Here is a 20854-nt window from a genome sequence, read left to right as displayed (position 1 = left end):
GTCAATGAAGTAGTTCCTCGCTGGAGGAGAGAACATCGACTTCTCAATGAGTTCAAAACTCAGTCAAGGCAGATTCAATTTCACAATACTCGATACGTTCACGTATAAATTGAAGCCCTGAGCTGGCTCACTTGACACGTTCATTTTTTTTTTTTAAATTGCTTTTTACCTATGTTTATTTATTTTTTAAATAAATTTAAAACTATCAATAAAACATTAAAAGAAAATTTATGTATTGTAAATTTAAAATAAAAAAAAATCACTAATTTTTTATAAAAAATAATAATGATAATTAAATTTATTAATAATTAAAATTTAATTTACATTTTTATGCATGCATAAATTTTTTTTTTTCACTCCTACAATTTATTTTGAATTTGTTTGGAGGAAACAAAGTTGGGTAATTTATTTTTAGTTTATTGAATAATTATAAAAATATTATAATTTTTTATTTTATTTTATTTTATAAAAAATAAAAATATGTTTATTATTTCAAAATAAAAAAAATATATCTGTTTTATTCCTCCAAAAAATAAAATTTTTTTTATTATTATTTTTTTAATTCCCTGGGCATTAAATGCCCCCACACCCACCCCCACCCACCCTCTCCCGCTGTGCATGCTGTCCACCCCCCCCCCCCGCCCCTATGTGTTTTTTTTTTTGGTCTGACAACCCCTCCCATCAATCTCCCTTCCTCCACAGGCCGCCACCCCCCACCCCACCCCAAAAACGTCTCTCTGGCAGCCTTTCCCCCACCCATTTATTTATTTATTTTTTAAAACTAAAAGTTGCGGCTGGGTCAGAATCAAAACCCAAACCGACTTTTGAAAAGTCGATTTGGGTATAATTTGGTAAATATTACATATTTTATCTATTTTTTATGTTTTTTATTATTTTTTGTTATTATTTCCGTAAAAAACTCAAAGATATGCAAGGGATTTCTTGCACCACACAGTTTCCCCTTAAGCTAAACTGTTTGACTTCATTAACATTTTCTGGTTTTCATTGACTGTGAGTGCCGACCAATCTCCTCCTCCAATTCTCTCGCCCTCTCGGGTGTTCCCCTCCCCCCCCCACTAATTATAAATTACTAAAAGCATCGCTCACCCCAAATCCGCCATGGATAAACCATGAATCTTCCAAATGGGTTTCTGTATCCACTGCTTCTGTGCATCCAACTCCCGTTTTGCTCTTCAATCAGCACCATCACGTCCGCAAATCCCGTGGCGGACGGCGGCGTTTTAGTCTCCCAAGGAGAAACATTTGCTCTGGGATTCTTCAGCCCCCGTAATTCTCGCCGCCGGTACGTCGGAGTGTGGTACAACAAGGTCTCCAAACAAACCGTGGTGTGGGTGGCAAACAGAGGCGATCCTCTCAACGACACCTCCGGAGTCCTCTCCCTTAACGGCGCCGGAAACCTCATCATCCAGGGCAATGACAGCAGCACCCCAGTTTGGTCTACGAATATCTCGGCGCCGTTAACTAATAACTCCGATTCTGTAGTAGCCCATCTCTTAGACACGGGAAACTTGGTTCTGATTCGACAATCGACGCAAGAAACTGTATGGCAAGGCTTCGATTTTCCCACGCAAACCATGATGCCGTTCATGAAATTGGGGCTGGACAGGAAAACCGGTCTGAACTGGTTCTTGACGTCCTGGAGGTCCCCAGATGACCCGGGATTTGGGTCTTACACCTTCAGAATAGATCCCACAGGAACTCCCCAGTTCTTCCTGTACAAGGGTTCTACACGGTGGTGGCGGGCCGGGCCGTGGAACGGAGTCAGATTTAGCGGCATACCGGAGATGGCCAACAACATCCTCGAGAACGTTACTTATGTTGAGGATCGTGACGAAATATATGCGATGAACAACATCCTAAACCCATCCATCTTATTGAGAATGGTGTTGGATGAATCTGGGTACATCCAATGGTTAGCGTGGCATGAGAGCGACCGGAGATGGGTCGAGTTTCATTCTGCGCCAATTGACCCATGTGACAACTACGGACAGTGCGGTGTGTACGGTTATTGTGACCCGAATCGAAATTTGTATGAAGAGTGCAAGTGCCTTCCTGGGTTCGAGCCCAAGTCACCGCAGGACTGGTACTTGAGGGATGGTTCGAAGGGTTGCAAGAGGAAGCATGCTGACTCGATGTGTGGGAACGGAGAGGGATTCGTGAAATTTGGACTGGTGAAGGTGCCTGACACGTCAGTGGCACGTGTGAACATGAATTTGAACCGAGAAGCGTGTGAGGAGGAGTGCTTGAGGAATTGCACCTGCGTAGCGTATACAAGTGCAGATATCAGGGTGGAGGGAGGGGGTGCCTCACGTGGCATGGCGATTTGGTTGATACCAAGTTGTATGCAAGTGACGGTCAAGATTTGTACATTCGAGTCGACTCAATTGAATTGGGTAGGGTAGTATTGTTGGATTAACTATTACTTTACAAAATTTTATGATTTTTACTACAAAAATAAGATGGCTTTTTAATTATGATTTGTTATTGATTGACATTTTTTATTTGTAACAGGAAAGACAAGAAAGAGCTCCAATGGCATTAAGGGTACTAAGAGGACATTGGTGATTGTGACTGGGCCTATTGTTTTGGTAGGGCTTTTCGTGGTTATCTTTTACTTGTGTAAGAGGCATCCAAAGATTAGAGGTATCTATTTACAATAGATTTTATTTTGCAAAACACTTTCTTATTGTTTAATACATATAACTAGCATAGTTAATTTATTTTATGAACCATGATCATGTCAAGATAAGGAAAACAATTCAAATATATCTTTCCATATTTCGATGCAATTAGATCTTCTTTCATTGTATTCTTATTACGTAGAAAACTACTTGATCTTCTCCCTCTTACACCTTTTGGTTTAGTCTTACACCTTTTGGTTTAGTGATGGAGATTCTACCAAACTTGATTATTGAGTGTTGAGAGGGACCAAGAACCCTTTATATAGAAATCCATAAGTGACTGAATCAATCAAAGAATCATAAATACATGCATGTGACCTTTCCCCTCCTCTAAGATGAATATACATTGATTAAATATGATGAATTCCTTAATGATGCATTACTTAAGGAGATTCATGACTTTAGCTACTGCATTTCCATTATTTTAACATATCTTGTTTAGGATATTTTTCATTAATCATTATAGATACATGACTTTGGTCATTGTGTCTTACATACCAATAAATAAGACAATTGACTTTGGTCAATTTACCATTATATATTCATTAATAAGTTAAAGCATAGGTTAATATTAATTAATTATTTATATATAGGTGCTCACACTATGTGATCATGAAAGATCACCCACACATGCATATTAAAATTTTCAACATAAAGAGGATATGAAATATTAATAGCATCAAATATTATAATAATATTTCTTATCTTGGGTATCTTTTGGAGGCTTTATATATTTTTTTTCTTTTTGTTTTTAATATTCTGCAAAGTTGGTTAAACTAAACTTTTGATTTGTAGGTTGAGGAGGAAATTTCTTTCTTTCTTTCTTTCTTCCTTTCTTTTTAATTTTGTGTTGTTCTTTTGGTAAATCCCTTGTTAACAAAGTGATTATCTACACTTCCCCTTTGGATCAACAAATAGAAACAACAAAAATTTTATATTAGAGTAATGGTTGATATTATGTTTTTTTGGATTTGTTTCTCTTAACTAGGCCACTGGGGAAAGAAGAGTCACAGAAAAATGTTATTGCTCAACTTGGCCAAAACACACAAGGACTATTTGGAAGAAGATGGACATGATGTGGGAGAAACGAATGTCAATTTGCCATTTTTTAATTTAAGGGATATAAAATCTGCAACAAACAACTTCTCATACAAACTTGGGAAAGGTGGTTTTGGCGAAGTTTACAAGGTAAATGTTTTTTTTTTTTTCATTTGGATTGCAATATTGCTGTATCCATCTCCCTTCTATTTTGTTGAGAAAGTGGATTTTAGTTATCAAGATTACTATGTAAAGAATCTGTTATTGCAATTAAGTAAAGGCATGATATATGAATTGAAAAAAGTAGCTACAAAGATTAAACTTTTTGCCAATATTTATGCATTTGTGAAAGTTTAACTTGCCTTTGTAGGGTCACCTATCCAATGGACAAGAAATAGCTGTGAAAAGGCTCTCGAAATGCTCAAGCCAAGGGGTTGAAGAATTCAAAAATGAAGTCTTATTGATTTCTAGACTTCAACATAGAAATTTGGTTAAAGTTTTAGGTTGTTGCATTGATGGGCAAGATACAATGCTAATCTACGAATACATGCCTAATAAAAGCTTGGACTCTTTCATTTTTGGTATGACCCCTTTAACATTTGTTGTTCCTCTCTTATAAAGAAACTCCAATTGATATGTAAGTGTTCGATTTCATGACAGATCATACTAGGCAGGCAATATTGGATTGGAAAAAGCGCTACGAAATTATCATTGGAATTGCTCGAGGCATTCTTTACCTTCATCAAGACTCAAGGTTAAGAATTATTCATAGGGATTTGAAAGCTAGTAATATACTTCTTGATGGAGAGATGAACCCAAAAGTTTCAGATTTTGGGTTGGCGAGAATATTTGGACAAAACCAAACTCAAGCAAATACAAATAGGGTAGTCGGGACATTGTAAGTTTGATCAACCTATTCAGTTTACACTTTGAATATAACAAAGTATATTAAATTAAACGATGAATCATTGAAAAACATTTTAATTTGAATTCTATCGTAATGGGCAGTGGTTATATGTCGCCAGAATATGCACTAGATGGTCTCTTCTCAATGAAATCAGACGTCTTTAGCTTTGGAGTTTTACTATTAGAGATCATTAGTGGCAAAAAGAATATTACTTCTTACAATGATGATCCACTCTCAAATTTAATAAAACATGTGAGTGCAACATAGATGTACATTTTAGCATTCCATACTGCTAAAGTTTTCTTTACATTTTTTTAAAGAAATGTTGTAACTTTTCAGACGTGGGACTTGTGGAGTGAAGACAGAGCTTTAGAGATAGTTGATTTTTCAATGGGCAATTCTTGGCAAGAGCTTGAAGTTTTAAGGTGTATCCAAGTTGGGCTCTTATGTGTTCAAGGTAATGCTGTGGATAGGCCAACCATGTCAACAATTTTTTTCATGTTAAGCAATGAAGTAGCTCTTTCTTCTCCAAAACAACCAGCATTTGTTGTCAAACAAACCAATAAGGACCCAAACTCAAATCCTATGGGACCCACATCGAGTGCGTGTTCCAAAAATGAGATGACAATTACAATGATTACTCCTCGATAGAATATCCATGTCTTATGTAAAAGTTACTTATATCGAAGAAATTATGATTATGGTTAGTTTGTACCCCAAAACTATATGTACTACCAATCTTTTTTATGTTTTTAAAAATATATTTATGATTGATAATAAATTACTCAAAAAATAGCTGTGGTCCACAATAGGCAGATTGATTTTATCCAGAAGAAAATATGTACGGCATTTCCCATGTCGTTTTTCAATCTACTCAGTATTCTAAAGGAAGTATACGTGACACATATGCTTACTCATTTGCTCTATAACGACCTGCTTAGTTTCTACATAAGTACTCACATTAAGTACTCCAATGCCAATAACTAATGATATAGCGAAGTCAACCTGAACCTGGGAGTAACAGGGAAACACCTGTCATACACAGTGGACACCTAAGTAACAGTAAATATAAATTTCATCCACCCAACCATAAAATTCAATACTAGAGTTGCTTACATTCCACCATATTTCTGTAGATGTATATATACAATCCTCAAAAACACCAAAAGATAAAACCAGGGTTTTACATCAAAAACCTACTGACCCTAGTTCAAAACACACCCTTCTAACAGGGTAGAACAACTACCTCAACGGTGTGAAGTTCGGTCCACCTATCTTTCTGGGTTTCCTGAAATGGTTTAGAGTTAGGGTGAGACAACTCTCAGTATGAGAAATAAACTAAATACATTTATGTTGAAACATGAATATTGACATGCTAAAATAAATATACAGTACAGATTACTTGCTTGAAAACACTGATAATATCATAACTGAATAAACATACAATTTAATAGTTATACTAAATCATACTGTATCTCAATGTTCATAAAATCATGTGCTATAAATAGTAGTACTGAAATATAACTAGGATGAATAGCTAGCTGGTGTCATGTATTACCCCCCATGACTGGTTGTGCAGTCCGAAAGCGGGAACTGGCAATGGCTGGCCAATCACTGCCGAGTCAAAATGTTTTTGAGTACGATGGGCCCACCACACCCTGGTCTGGATTGTAAGGTGGATGTCTACAACTCTACACTGAAAATCACATCCACTATCCATCTCCCACCCCCTCTACTAGTAGGGGTGGTTAGCACAACTTTGAACTAAACGAAATTGTATAGCTACGGTACCATGCTCCTGAAAATTGATCTAAACTATCATCCGGGTTCTAATAACATATAACACATGATCATATACTGTTTTAACATAAATAGATTGATAGCATTTTCTGAATTCTGTCATAACATAAATAATCATGGCCTTGTGCTGGATAACATACATAACTGCGGTCTTGCATCGCCTATATATCACGGTCTTGCGCTGAACATATCATAGATACTGAATTGAGCATATGTACTATTTATCATATATTCTGAAACCATAATTTCCAATATTATCCATATTATTCATAAAAATAACTATAAACATGCATTTTATGCATATCTAACTTAACATAATACAATATACGTGAAATAATATTCATGCCACAAAAACTGAATAAAAACATAAAATCTGTTCTAGAATTACATTTTCTCACATTTTACACTAAAAACATATTCCTGTGCAACAGCAGTATTTTCCCAAATATACTTATACATAATACATGCTTTTTGAAAATTAATTTGCTATTATTTAATAATAATTTTCATGAAAAATTACTACTTTAGTTTACTCCCTTACCTGACTATTGCAAAGCCCCTAAAACGACTAGTCCTGCACCTGTAGGGTTTCTCGCTCAACACCTTGAAAACAACATTACCCCAAGTAAAATCACATTGATTATCCATCTCCCACCCCCTCTATAATAACCCGTAAAAGAAATTAAAAGAAATTAATTAATTAAAATTATCATTCAATTAATTAATTAAACATTATTAAATTAATGTATTAAATAAACAAATAAAAGGAATAATAAAAAATTAAATTAAATTAAAATTATTTGTTATTAATCAATCAATTAATTAAGTATTATTAAATTTGATTAGTTGAATAAATAATATGGTATATATATATATATATATATATATATATATATATATATTATAATATAAGTTAAAGTAAGTAAAGGAGAAAAAAAAAAAGAAGAAGAAGATAAAGAAGCTTAAGAAAAGGATAAAGAAGCTTACTGAGAAGCTTCCTACAGATTGAATTTGTAGAGAGTGCTCTCAAAGCGTTTGACGCCTCCTTCATCCCTCCTTCCCTCTCTTCTCAATTTCTCGGTGGATATTCGGTTGATCAAAAAACGAAAGGCACCGTTGGGTTCCTAACTCTGCCACCCACATTTCCTTAAATCTATCGCTAAATTGACCATCGGGCACCACTACGTGGTCCTAGTCATGATCGTCGATGTTTTGGTTGGAGTAAATTTTCAATTGGGGTTTTCTAGGCCTCACTCCAAAGCGAGAGTGAGATTCAAAAAAATTAAGTAAATTGGTTATATTTGAGGGTATAATTATTTATTTAAAATTTATGGGCCTATTAAATATTAAAATAATATTTTATTTAGGGTTAATTTAATAGAATTAAGATTTTTGATTCAGGGTTCGGGTGAGTGCTGCAGGTATTTTTCGGGGTCCCTGTTGGCATAGTTCAATAAATTAGGTAAGAGAAAAAAGATATATTAAACCAAAATTTTTATGAATTTAATTGAAAATGAATTGTGTTATATATACGTGTATATTTTTCGGTGTGGATTTAAAATGCCAACCATTTAGATTATGTTTTTCCAAGTTTAGGGCTGTTTATTAGATACGTATATGTAAAAATGAACTGATGAAAGTGAAAAATATTTTCAGGCTAATTATGTAAGAAATGAAAGGTATTTTTGGTATATAAACGTTAAATGTTGGTTGACTTATTTTACAGGTAATGTATGAATTTTATTGTTAAATTGTGTGGTATGAGTAAATGTAAGTTTTGTGCAAATATATGTTAAATGTATGAGATGCAGGCTAAATAAAGCATTAAGAATGAAATATGATATGAACCATGATGCTTGTGTATGTTAATGCAACCATGTAAATGTATGACAAATGAAAGTCGTGTTAACACATTTTAGCGCATTTCCATGTGGACTAACTGATGACAGCTAAAAGGAGCTGTGTTAGCAGATTTTACCGTATTTCTATGTGGACTAACTGATGACGACTAAAGAACGGCTGTAGTACAAATGAATGAAATGAAAATGGAATGAAATTACAATTGAATGAAATGTGAAATGTGAACAATGTAAATGAGAAAGAGTCACTTAAAGTGAAATACAATGCAATGTTTAAGTTATGAACATGAACAGATGTGAATGGTTGAATAATGACAGAAAGAATAATATATTATGATATTAGAAGTATCTATGCTCTTAGATTATGTTACGATTGGGCGGAGCGTACTCTTCACCTAAGGGCTTGTTGAGAAAGGTGAGTGCGCTAGTAACTTCAGATGTGCCAGTAGTTGCATAACGTACTAGGGCAGAGGGAACCTGCTTGTATGGGCGGATAGATTTATCTATCCTTGGGGCCTTCACTGGTAAACCTTTGTTTAAACTATGTGAGTACGAGATTAATCTAATACTTGAGGGCTTATTAAGTAAGGTGAGTGTCGTGGTATGCTTCAGTAGCGACTCTTAGGTTGTCAAATGTATCAGAGTAGAGGGGTGCTACTTATATAGGCGGGTAATCATCCCTATCCTTGGGTAATCTCGTGGGGTTAAATATTTTGCATGTGTTTGATTAGGCTCAGAGAATGATTTCAGCATTTATGATAACATTTTGCTAATATTATTAAAATGATATTTATGAACCTCATGTTAGCCACACGCTGTTTTAATATATTGTTTCTTCCCTTACTAAGATGTGTCTCACCCGAATATGAATTCATCTTTTTTCAGGTCTTCCACGTGGTCGAACTTAAAGAGCTCAATTTGAGTTATAGAAACAAAGGGTATAATGTTGATGATATTTTAAGATATATAAAATTTATGTTTTATGTTTTAAGTCTTCTGAGAAAATAGTTAGTTGTGAATACTGGTGTTTGTGAATACTGAATGTTTTTGGAGATATGTATATAAATGAGAATACAGGTGATGAATAGTTATTTTGGATTATAAATAGAAATAGTAAACTCTGGTATTATATTTGTGGAGATTATATTTATGTTTTCCACTGCGTACATGATATTAATATGTGAATTATCAGGTAAATGAATGGATTAGTAGCACTCGAGGCACACGTAGAGGGTCTGGGCGTTACAGATGATATTAGAGTAATGTCCAACCAAAAGTGTGATTAGATTTACATCGCTTGAATATGGAAATATTAGAGTATTAGGTTAGGGATGATTTATACCAGAGTATAGGATTGAGTTGCAATAAAGATAGGGATGGGTAGATTAAGATACCATTAGGAATTCTGAGTTGTGTTTTGTAAGCTTAGGGGTAGAAATCCCTTGATGGTCTTCTGTGTTTTTCTGAAGAAGTAGTTAGCTTCAGAAAATCACGGTAAATCCATCGATGGTGATGTTTCTGAGCAGAGAAATTAGAACTTGGGATTTGAACTCGAAGGTTTGGTTGGTTGATTTAGGGAGAAAAATCTTTGAAGCAGAATAATTTAGGTGATGTGATTAAATGGTTTGTACTCAAGTTGGGAGTTTGATATTTAAATTGGAGTATGTGGAAATGTGTGGTATAAGGTTGGCTAGTTGATTTTAGAGGTTATGGTATCGGGAGAAACGATAAAGTACCTCTAGGAAGAGGTGCAACAGCATGAGTGTACTCGTTGATCTTTACTAAGCCAGATAATGTCAGGGGTGCAAGTATAGGTTTATGATTAAGATAATAATGATTTAATTTGGTTATGGATGATTGAGAAATTTATATGATAATTTTATTTCATTACGGATAATGTAGGAACTCATTAGATAAATATTGGGATATAGTGAGTTAATGAATGTCTGAAATGAGGAAATGATTGATTCGCTAGCAAAATTTCGAGGACGAAATTTCTTAAAGGATGGAAGAATGTAATAACCTGGGAAAAAAAATAAAATTTTTTTAAGTAATTAAAATTATCAATCAATTAATTAATTAAACATTACTAAATTAATGTATTAAATAAACAAATAAAATGAATAATAAAAAAATTAAATGAAATTAATTTAAAATTATTTGTTATTAATTAATTAATTAATTAAGTATTGTTAAATTTGATTTGTTGAATAAATAATATGATATATATATATATATATATATATAAAATATAATATTATTATCATATAAGTTAAAGTAAGTAAAGGAAAGAAAAAAAAAGATAAAGAAGCTTAAGAAAAGGATAAAGAAGCTTACTGAGAAGCTTCCTGCAAATTGAATTTGTAGAGAGAGCTCTCAGAGCGTTCGATGCCTCCTTCGTCCCTTCTTTCCTCTCTTCTCAATTTCTTGGCGGATATTTGATCGATCGGAAAATGGAAGGCACCCTTGGGTTCCTAGCTCCGCCACCGATATTTCTACTGGAGTGGCTTTATCATAGGGACGATGTAGGCACCACTCATGAGGAAAGATATATTCCCTCTAAATCCTTAATTTCTCCCTAAATCTGTCACTAAATCGATGATCGGGCATCACCACGTACTTGGTCCTAGTCGCGATCGTCGACGTTTTGGCTGGAGTAAATTTCCAATTGGGGTTTTTTAGGCCCTACTCCAAAGCGAGAATGAGATTTGAAAAATTAGGTAAATTGGTTATATTTGAGGGTATAATTATTTATTTAAAATTTATGTGCCTAGGGAATATTAAAATAATATTTTATTTATGATTAATTTAATGGAATTAAGATTTTGGATTCAGGGCTCGGATGAGCGCCGTAGGTATTTTTCGGGGTCCCTGTTAGCGTAGTTCAAGAAACTAGGTAAGGGAAAAAATATATATTAAACTAGAATTTTTCTGAATTTAATGGAAAATGAATTGCGTTATATATACGTGTATATGTTTCGGTATGAGTTTAAAATGCCAACCATTTAAATTATTTTTTTTCGAGTTTAGAGTTATTTATTAGATACGTATATGTGAAAATGAACTGATGAAAGGGAAAAATATTTTTAAGATAATTATGTAAGAAATGAAAGGTATTTTTAATATATAAACGTTAAATGTTGGTTGACTTATTTTACAGGTAATGTATGAATTTTACTGTCGAATTGTGTGGCATAAGTAAATGTAAGTTCTGTGCAAATATATGTTAAATGTATGAGATGCATGTTAAGTAAGTAAAGCATTAAGAATGAAATATGATATGAACCATGCTGCTTGTGTATGTTTATGCAACCATGTAAATGTATGACAATTGAAAGCCGTGTTAGCATATTTTAGCGCATTTCTATATGGACTAACTGATGATAGCTAAAAGAAGTTGTATTAGCATATTTTAGCGCATTTCTATGTGGACTAACTGATATCGGATAAAGAACGGTTGTAGTACAAATGAATAAATGAAAATGGAATGAAATAACAATGGAATGAAATGTGAAATGTGAAATGTGAACGATGTAACTAAGAAAGAGTCACTTAAAGTGAAATGTAATGCAATGTTTAAGTTATGAACATGAACAGATGTGAATGGTTGAATAATGACAGAAAGAATAATGTATTATGATATTAGACGTATTTATGCTCATAGAACATGTTACGATTAAGTGGGGCGTACTCTTCGCCTGAGGGCTTGCTGAGGAAGTTGAGTGCACTAGTAACTTCAGATATAGCAGTCGCTGCATAACGTACTAGGGCAGAGGGAACCTACTTGTGTGGGCGAATAGATTTCCCTATCCTTGGAGCCTTCGCTGGTAAACCTTTGTTTGAACTTGTGTGAGTACGAGATTAATATAATACTTGAGGGCTTACTGAGTAAGGTGAGTGCCCTGGTATGCTTCACTAGTGACTCTTGGATTGCCAAATGTATCAGAGCAGATGGGTGCTACTTGTATGGGCGGGTAATCACCCCTACCCTTGGGTAACTCGCGGGGTTAAATATTTTGCATGCATTTGATTAGGCTCAGAGAATGATTTTAGTGTTTATGATAACATTTTGCGAATGTTATTAAAATGATATTTATGAAGCTAATGTTACCCATATGCTGTTTTAATATATTATTTCTTCCCTTACTGAGATGTGTCTCACCCAAATATGAATTCATCTTTTTCAGGTCTTCCAAGTGATCGAGCTTAGAGAGCTCGATTTGAGTTATTACAATAGAGGGTATAATGTTGATGATATTTTGGGATGTATAAAATTTATGTTTTATGTTTTCTGAGGAAATGGTTAGTTGTGAATACTGAATGTTTTTGGAGATATGTGTATATATGAGAATACAGGTGATGAATAGCTATTTTGGATTATAGATAGAAATAGTAAACTCTGGTATTATATTTGTGGAGATTATATTTATGTTTTTCACTACGTACATGATATTAATATGTGGATTATCAGGTAAATGAATGGATTAGTAGCACTCTAGGCCCACGTAGAGGGTCGGGGCGTTACACCCTCTACTTGTAGAGGTGGATAGTACAAGTCTGAACTGAATTGAACTGTATAGCTATGGTACCGTGTTGCGGAAAACTGATCTGAACTATCATCCGGGTTCTAATAACATATAGGACATGATCATATATTGTTTTAACATAAATAGATTGATAGCATTTTTTGAATTTTGTTATAACATAAATAATCACGGCCTTGTGCCGAAAAACATACATAACTGCGGCCTTACGCTGACTATCAATCACGGCTTTGCGCCGAACATATCATAGATACTGAACTGAGCATATGTACTGTTTATCATATATTATGAAACCATAATTTCCTGTATTATCCATGTTATTCCTGAAAATAACTATAAACATGTTTTTTCTAGCATATTTGACTTAACATAATGCAATATACTTGAAATAATATTCATGCCACACAAACTCAATAAAAACATGAAATCTGTTCTATAATTACATTTTCTGACTTTTTATACTAAAAACATATTCTTGTGTAACAATAGTATTTTTTCAAATATATATTTTCCAAATATACTCATGCATAATACATGCTTTCTAAAAATTAATCTGCTATTATTTAATAATAATTTTCATGAAATATTACTGTTTTAGTTTACTCCCTTACCTGACTACTGAACAGCCCCTAAAATGACTAGTCCTGCACCCGCATGGTTTCCCGCTCAACACCCTGAAAACAAAATTACCCCAAACAAAACTTTAGTATTTCTTCAAATGCTACCTTTTCTAAAATTGTAGGAATGTCAAATACTCAATAAAAAGTCTTAACCTGAATCTAGGATGGAGTCCACGTTAGCCCCACCAACAATCTACTCTAGTAGATCGACTTGAAGAGAACATCCCCAAGAGTAGTGTGGCGGCTTCAAATCATCGATTCAACAAAGAATGGACCCAAAATCTTAGACAGAAGGAAGGAGAACCGAAGAGAAGAAAAAGAGAGAGAGAGAGAGAGAGAGAGAGAGAGAGAGAGGTTCTTCACGTGAATTCTACGGTGAAAACCGAGTTCAGGCTATTTATACACCTACACTCATCGACGAGATGCGTCACCTCGTCGACAAGGCCATGAAGGGAGTTTGTTGACAAATTCTTATTCCTTGTTGCTGAAATTCCGAACTGAAAATAGTACCTCGGTAACTTCTCATCGATGAGACGCGTGTCTACGTCGACAATCCCATCAAGCGTGTTCATCGACGAGATCCTGTTGAATTCCAAATTTACAATTTCCTTTTATCCCCTCCTCCTAATTTTTAATTAATATAATTCACGAGATCTCTACATTCTCCTCTCCTTATAAAAATTTCGTCCTTGAAATTTCACTATCTTCTAAAGACAAACAGTCTACTTATTTTATTATGTACCCTCACTTGTGGCAGAGGAATATCGTGGTTAGATTCAGAGTTTTGGAAGATTACATATATAAAATAAAATTCTCCCAAAACTAAAATACTACTTACTAACTAAACTACTACATGTACTGACTAACCTACAAGAGAAACATTTCATAACCACTTACACTTTTCTGATTATAATTGAACTTGTAATAACCTGGGAAATTTTAAATAATTTGAGATAATAAGGAAGATAGAAGGGAGAAATAATAAGTTCATAAAGGTGGCAGCAAGCATTCGTTAACGAGCAAACTGGTCTCGTCAACAAGTGTACTTTCTTGGCTCGTTGACGAAGGCACGTGTCTCATCGACAAGGAATTACTGAGAGGGCTTTTACACGATTGAAATTCGTCGACGAGTTGGTTGTTTCATCGCGGAACTATGTACTAGGACTCGTCGACGAGTCCACGTGTCTCGTCAATGAATCCATGCATATAAATGGCGGTTTCTTTAATTTCTGCATGAAATTTTCTGCATGTTCACTCTCTCTCACTAGAAATTCAGCCCTACCACCTTCTTTCTTCGATTCCGGGCTGAATTTAGCTTGGTTTGACAATCAAAAGCTACCACGAGACTCCTGGGAAGATTCTCTGGAATATAGGCGGAGTGGATCTTCGATTTTAGAAGTTTGGGAAACATCCCAAAACCAAGGTAAGTGAGTTATTTTGGAATTTCCTTAGCCAATATTGTAATTTGGAATCTAGGAAGTATTAAAAGGGTGTTTTACTAAGATTTGAGGAATTTGGAACTTTGGATTACAGGGTCTCGTTTTGTTGATTTTGGGTCGAATATCGAGGAGCAGGTAAGGGGAAATATTTTATAATGACTTTTTAATAATTTTAAATGACTAGTTTTGAGTATGAATTTCTATATATATGTAGGTATAATTTTCTAAACCTTGCTAGTACTGAAAATGTTGCTTTTAGATAGATAAATTATATTGGAAAAAAAATCGTGTGGTTGAAACTATTTTTGATAATTAAATGATTGTGGATAATGCGGAATAAGAAATTATTGAGGAAACGAATTTTGTTTGATTGTGAATTCTCACTGATTGAATATGATGTTGTGGTGTATATTGTGGTAGAATCATGAATATGTCAAATGGTTGGTTACTGTTGATTTGGGTTTTGGTTCATGTAAATTACAATATAGTGTTGGTAGTGGTATGAGGAGGTCGTTATATCGTACCTGGTATAACCGTCATATAATGTTGGTAGTGGTATGAGGAGGTCGTTATATGGACGTTTATATTGGGAGGTAAACATTGACAATGGTATGAGGAGGTTGTTTACCTATTTACTATGAACGAAGTATTGTTTTGTATCCTATGTGGGTTGATTAGTCCTGTGTGGATTAGTTTTGTGTGGACATATATGCTGTGATTTGATTAGTCCCGTGTGGACATTTAAGCTGTGATTTGATTAGTCCTGGGTGGACCAGTCCTGTGTGGACATATATGCTGTGTTTGATCCTGTGTGAATGATTATATGTTATGTGAATGTAGACCCGGTGTGGGTATAATTGAAAACTGTATGAATATCCTGTGTGGATTGGTTGCGATATGTTTATATGTGTGGAGTCCCATGAAAAGAATATAGTCAGCAGTGTGTGATTTTAATTAATTACGTATTTTGGGTAAAGTAGATTACTATACCTGAGGGCTTGCTAAGGAAGGTGAGTACTCTGGTAATTATTTATGGATACCGGAGTAGAGGGAAGCCACTTGTATGGGTGGGTGATTTTCCCCATTCTTGGTGACTTTACCTAGATACAAACTCGAGGACTTACTAAGAAAGGTTTGTGCCTAGTGTTAACATTAGAGCAGAGGGAACCTACTTATATGGGCAGGTAGATTTCCCTATTCTCGGGAATTAATAGTAAAATATTGATGGTTATGGGTATGTGAATGGATGATAAAGACATTGACCTTGTGTGATTATGGGCACTATATTTGGGCTAGTTGTGGATTGTGAGTACACCTTGGATGGGTATTTTAATAGTATAACAAACACTTCAGCCACACACTGTTATAAACTATTTCTTCCTTACTGAGAGGTGTCTCGCCCCGTCATATGTTAAATCTTTTCAGGTTATCCAGGTGATCGAACTTAGATAGCTCCTGGGCGGGGTAGTTTTGTGAGTGATATTTGACCGGTTATGTTTTAGTTTATATGTTTTATTATATTTCCTCCAAGTTTGCAATATGAAGAACATGGCTATATGATATGAGGTTGTTGATGTACAAATATAGAACTCTAGTATATTATGTTCAAGGTTATTTTATTATTTTTTGCTACATGAATGGTATCAGAGACGCATGTCGGTCTCATAACACTCTGGGCCCCGCGTGGTGGGTCTGGGGCGTTACAGATAGCCACTAAAAAAATGCAGATATTTCTTCCTTATATGTTTCTTGAACTCCTAAGAAGCTTCTTCTATTGCGTGATTTCTCCACAAGACTTTTACTAGAGGAATCTTCTTATTACGAAATTCCTGCTCTTTCTTGTCCAGAATCTTCACTGGTACCTCCTCATAAACTAATAAATCACTGAGCTCTAATTCACCATAACTGATTACATGAGAAGGGTCTGGGACGTATTTCCTCAACATGGAGACATGGAATACGTTGTGTATCCTGGATAACACAGGTGGTAAATATAGCCTGTAGGCAACCGACCCCACCTTCTTTAGAATCTCGAATGGGCCAATGAACCTAGATTTAAGTTTATCTTTCCTTCCAAATCTCATAACCCCTTTTAACGGAGGTATTTTTAGAAACACATCATCGCTGATATCAAACTCCAATTTTCTGTGGCGGGTATTGGCGTAACTCGTCTGTCGGCTCTGAGTTACACTGACCCTATCTTTTATGAGATGGACCTTATCATACGCTTGTTGTACTAACTCTGGTCCCACAACTCGCCGTTCTCCAATTTCACCCCATTATAGAGGAGTACGACACCTTCTACCGTAGAGTGCCTCAAATGGTGTCATGCCAATGCTGGCCTGATAACTGTTATTATACGCAAACTCCACCAGTAGCATAAACTGGGTCCAACTACCCCTAAAATCCAGCACGCATGCTCGAAGCATGTCTTCTAATATTCGAATTGTCCTCTCAGTCTACCCATCCGACTGAGGATGGAACGTCATGCTGAAAGATAACTAAGACCCTAGATCCTCCTGTAAGCTCTTCCAAAATCGTGACGTGAAACGTGGGTCTCGATCTGACACTATTGACACTGGAACATCATGAGAACAGACTATCTCCTGAATATAAATCTTTGCTAGTCTGTTAATGGGGTGGTAGCTGATCTTGATGGTAAGGAAATGGGTGGTCTTGGTTAAACAATCTACTATCACCCATATTGCACTCTAGCCATGTAATGCGGACGGCAGCCCTGAAATAAAAACCATAGATATGTGATCTCATTTCCACTTTGGGATAAAAAGTGGCTACAACTGGCCTGTTGGCCTCTGGTACTCAGTCTTTACCTACTGGCATGTCAAACACTGTGCTACATACTCAGCATTTTCCTTTTTCATATCACTCCACCAATAAGACTCTTGCAGATCCCTATACATTTTCATGCTATCGAGATGAACTGTGTATAGAGATCTGTAAGCCTCTTCTAGGATGGTCTTTCTGATATTAGCATTAACAGGAACACATAATCTAGAATGGAACTGCAAAGCTCAATCATTTGAAATACTAAACTCCTCTCCCTGACCATCCCGCTATCAGGCTATTACTTCTACTAATTATGGATCCTCTTTCTGAGCAGTTTTAATTCTTTCTTGCAGAGTAAGTTGCACCACTAAGCTGGAAATACATGCCTGAGGATCACTCTTAATCAACTCTATGTTGAGTCTCTCCAAATCCATCAGGATTGGATACTGGATCTTCATAGTTGCTAGCACTGGTCCCACAGACTTCCTGTTCAGGGCATCAGTTATCACATTTGCTTTTCCTGTGTGATAACTGATAGTACAATAAAAATATTTAATAAGCTCCAACCACCTTCTCTGCCTCTTATTCAGTTTCTTTTGAGGAAAAAGTACTTTAAACCTTTATGGTCGGAGAAGATTTCGCATCACTCGCCATACAAGTAATGCCTCAAAATCTTCAATGCATGTACCACTGCAGCCAATACTAGATCATGGGTAGGGTAGTTCTTTTCATATTCTTTCAACTGCTTGGAAGCATACACTACCACCCTACCATGCTGCATCAATACACAGCCAAGTCCCTTCAAGGACGCATCATTGTAGATAACATAACCCTCACCTCCTAACGGAATGATCAACACCGGTGCCATGACAAGCCTTTGCTTTAGTTCTTGAAAACTCTACTCACAAATGTAGTTCCATTCAACCTAACATTCTTCCTAGTCAACCGTGTCAAAGGCCCCGATAATGCTGAGAATCTCTCAACAAAATGATGGTAATAACTAGTCAGCCCCAAGAAACTCCTGGACGTTCCTCAGTTTAATTCAATTCACTACCATATCAATTTTACTAGGATTCACAGAAATTTTGTCCCCTGAGCCAACATGCCCCAAAAACGCAAACTTCTCAAGCCAGAATTCACATTTGTTGAACTTGCCGTACAACTTTTTTTCCCTGAGCGTCTGTAAGACCTGCCTAAAATGTGTCTCATGCTCCTCATAGCTCCACGAATAGACCAGTATAACTGTTTTAAATATTGGTGGAAGATTCTATTCATAAAATCCATGAATATTGCAGAAGCATTCGTCAGACCAAAAGGCATAACAAGAAACACTTAATGCCTATACCTGGTCTGAAAGGCGGTTTTCGATACATCTTCTGCCCTTACCTTTACTTGATGATAACCTGATCTTAGATCAATCTTGGAGTAAACCCGTGTGCTCTGGAGCTGGTCAAATAAATCATTTATACAGAGTAGAAGATACTTGTTCTTGATTGTTATCTTATTAATTTGCCTGTAATCTATACACATCCTTATGGTCTAGTCTTTCTTCTCCACAAGTAACATTGAAGCTCCCCACGAAGAAAGATTGGGCCGTATAAAACCCTTATCAAAAAAATCTTGCAAGTGATTCTTTAATTCTACCAACTCTACTAGCACCATTCGGTAAGGTGCTTTAGAGATCGGCGTTGTACTTGGAAGCAGATCAGTAGGAAAATCTATCTCACGATCAAGTGGCAAGCCCTGTAGCTTATCTAGAAAAACATCTGTAAACTCCTTTATCACTGGTGTACTAGTAAGCTTCAATACATTCCCTGACATTTCCTTCACAAAGGCCACGAACCCCTGACAACCATTCAGGAGCAGTCTCCTCGCCTGAATAGCTGAAACTAACTGAGGTGGAGATTGCACTCACGACCCTATAAATCTGAATTCTAGTCTTCCCGTAGGTTTGAATATCACTTCCCTTGAACGACAGTCTATACTGGCCAAGTTATCTGCCAACCAATCTATGCTGAATATTACATCAAACTCATGCATATCCAGCACTATCAAATCAGCAAACAAAATTTTCCCCTGAATATCCACTGGACAGCCTCAAAGCATCCTACTACACTTCACGACTCGGTCGATGTAGTTACTAACAGTTCAGTATATAATAACTGCATTTCTACCTCACACAATTTAATACATTCCATAGGCATGAACGAGTGCATGGCCCCTAAATCAAATAATACAATAACTTTAAATGAAAGCATGCTAACCATACCTGTCACCACATCATCGGCTATCTCATCATCACCAGGCGTCAAGGTATAAACTCTCGTTGGGGTTGTATTCCTTTGTTGACCTCCACGAGGCGCTTGATACCCTCCCTGAATAGGTCTAGGAGCAGGAGCAGCTCCAATATGAACCTGGCAGTCCCTCATTATATGCCCTAACTCTCCACATCGGTAGCAGATACCTCACCCAGCACGACACTCACCAAGGTGTCTCTTCCCACAAGTCGGACAAGTTGAGAATGACTGCATACCCTGAAACCCATGACTCTAGGACTCCTGCCTCTGATCTGTATAGTAGCCACCTCTCTTCCACGAACTGGATTGGACCCCTACTGGGAATAAGAAGGCATGGATCTCTTTCTCTGTTTCTACTCCTTAACCTCCAACCACTCTTCGACTTCTGCCATAGTTGCATTGTCTACCAGCTCTAAAAAATCTTGCGATTTCAGTAACTAAACTTCCTTATATAATTCTCTCCTCAGACCTCTTTCAAACTATCTTACCTTCTTCGTCTCGTCCAAAATAATGTACGGGGTGAAATGAGATAATTCAATAAACCTCGATGTATACTGCTGTACTGTCTGCTATCCCTACTTCAGATTCAGGAACTCCTCTATTTTGGCTTCTCCGAATGGGGCTGGAAAGTATTTGTTGAAAAATACTTCCTTAAACCAATACCATGTCATCTCTATAGGCACTATCCTCTACTGCTCCAAGATTTTGACTGCCGTCCACCATCTCTCAGCCTCTCCTATCAGTTTAATCATAGCAAATAGCACCGTCTGCTCCTCAGTACACTGTAGCACAACAAACACTTTTTCAGTCTCCTGCATCCAGTTTTCAGCGACTGCAGGATCAGTTCCTCCTAAGAAAACC

At 36.0% G+C, this 20854-nt stretch overlaps 1 pseudogene; it reads left to right on the top strand.

Moving 5' to 3' along the window:
* The first annotated feature begins 1108 nt into the window (after positions 1-1108).
* Positions 1109-9246, top strand: LOC131153490 (G-type lectin S-receptor-like serine/threonine-protein kinase At1g11410; annotated as a pseudogene).
* Positions 9247-20854: the final 11608 nt, after the last annotated feature.

This window comes from Malania oleifera, chromosome 4 (assembly GCF_029873635.1).
Source record: "Malania oleifera isolate guangnan ecotype guangnan chromosome 4, ASM2987363v1, whole genome shotgun sequence".
Lineage (NCBI taxonomy): Eukaryota > Viridiplantae > Streptophyta > Magnoliopsida > Santalales > Ximeniaceae > Malania > Malania oleifera.
Note: the sequence above shows the minus strand (reverse complement) of the source record. Positions and strands in the feature narration are given on the sequence as shown.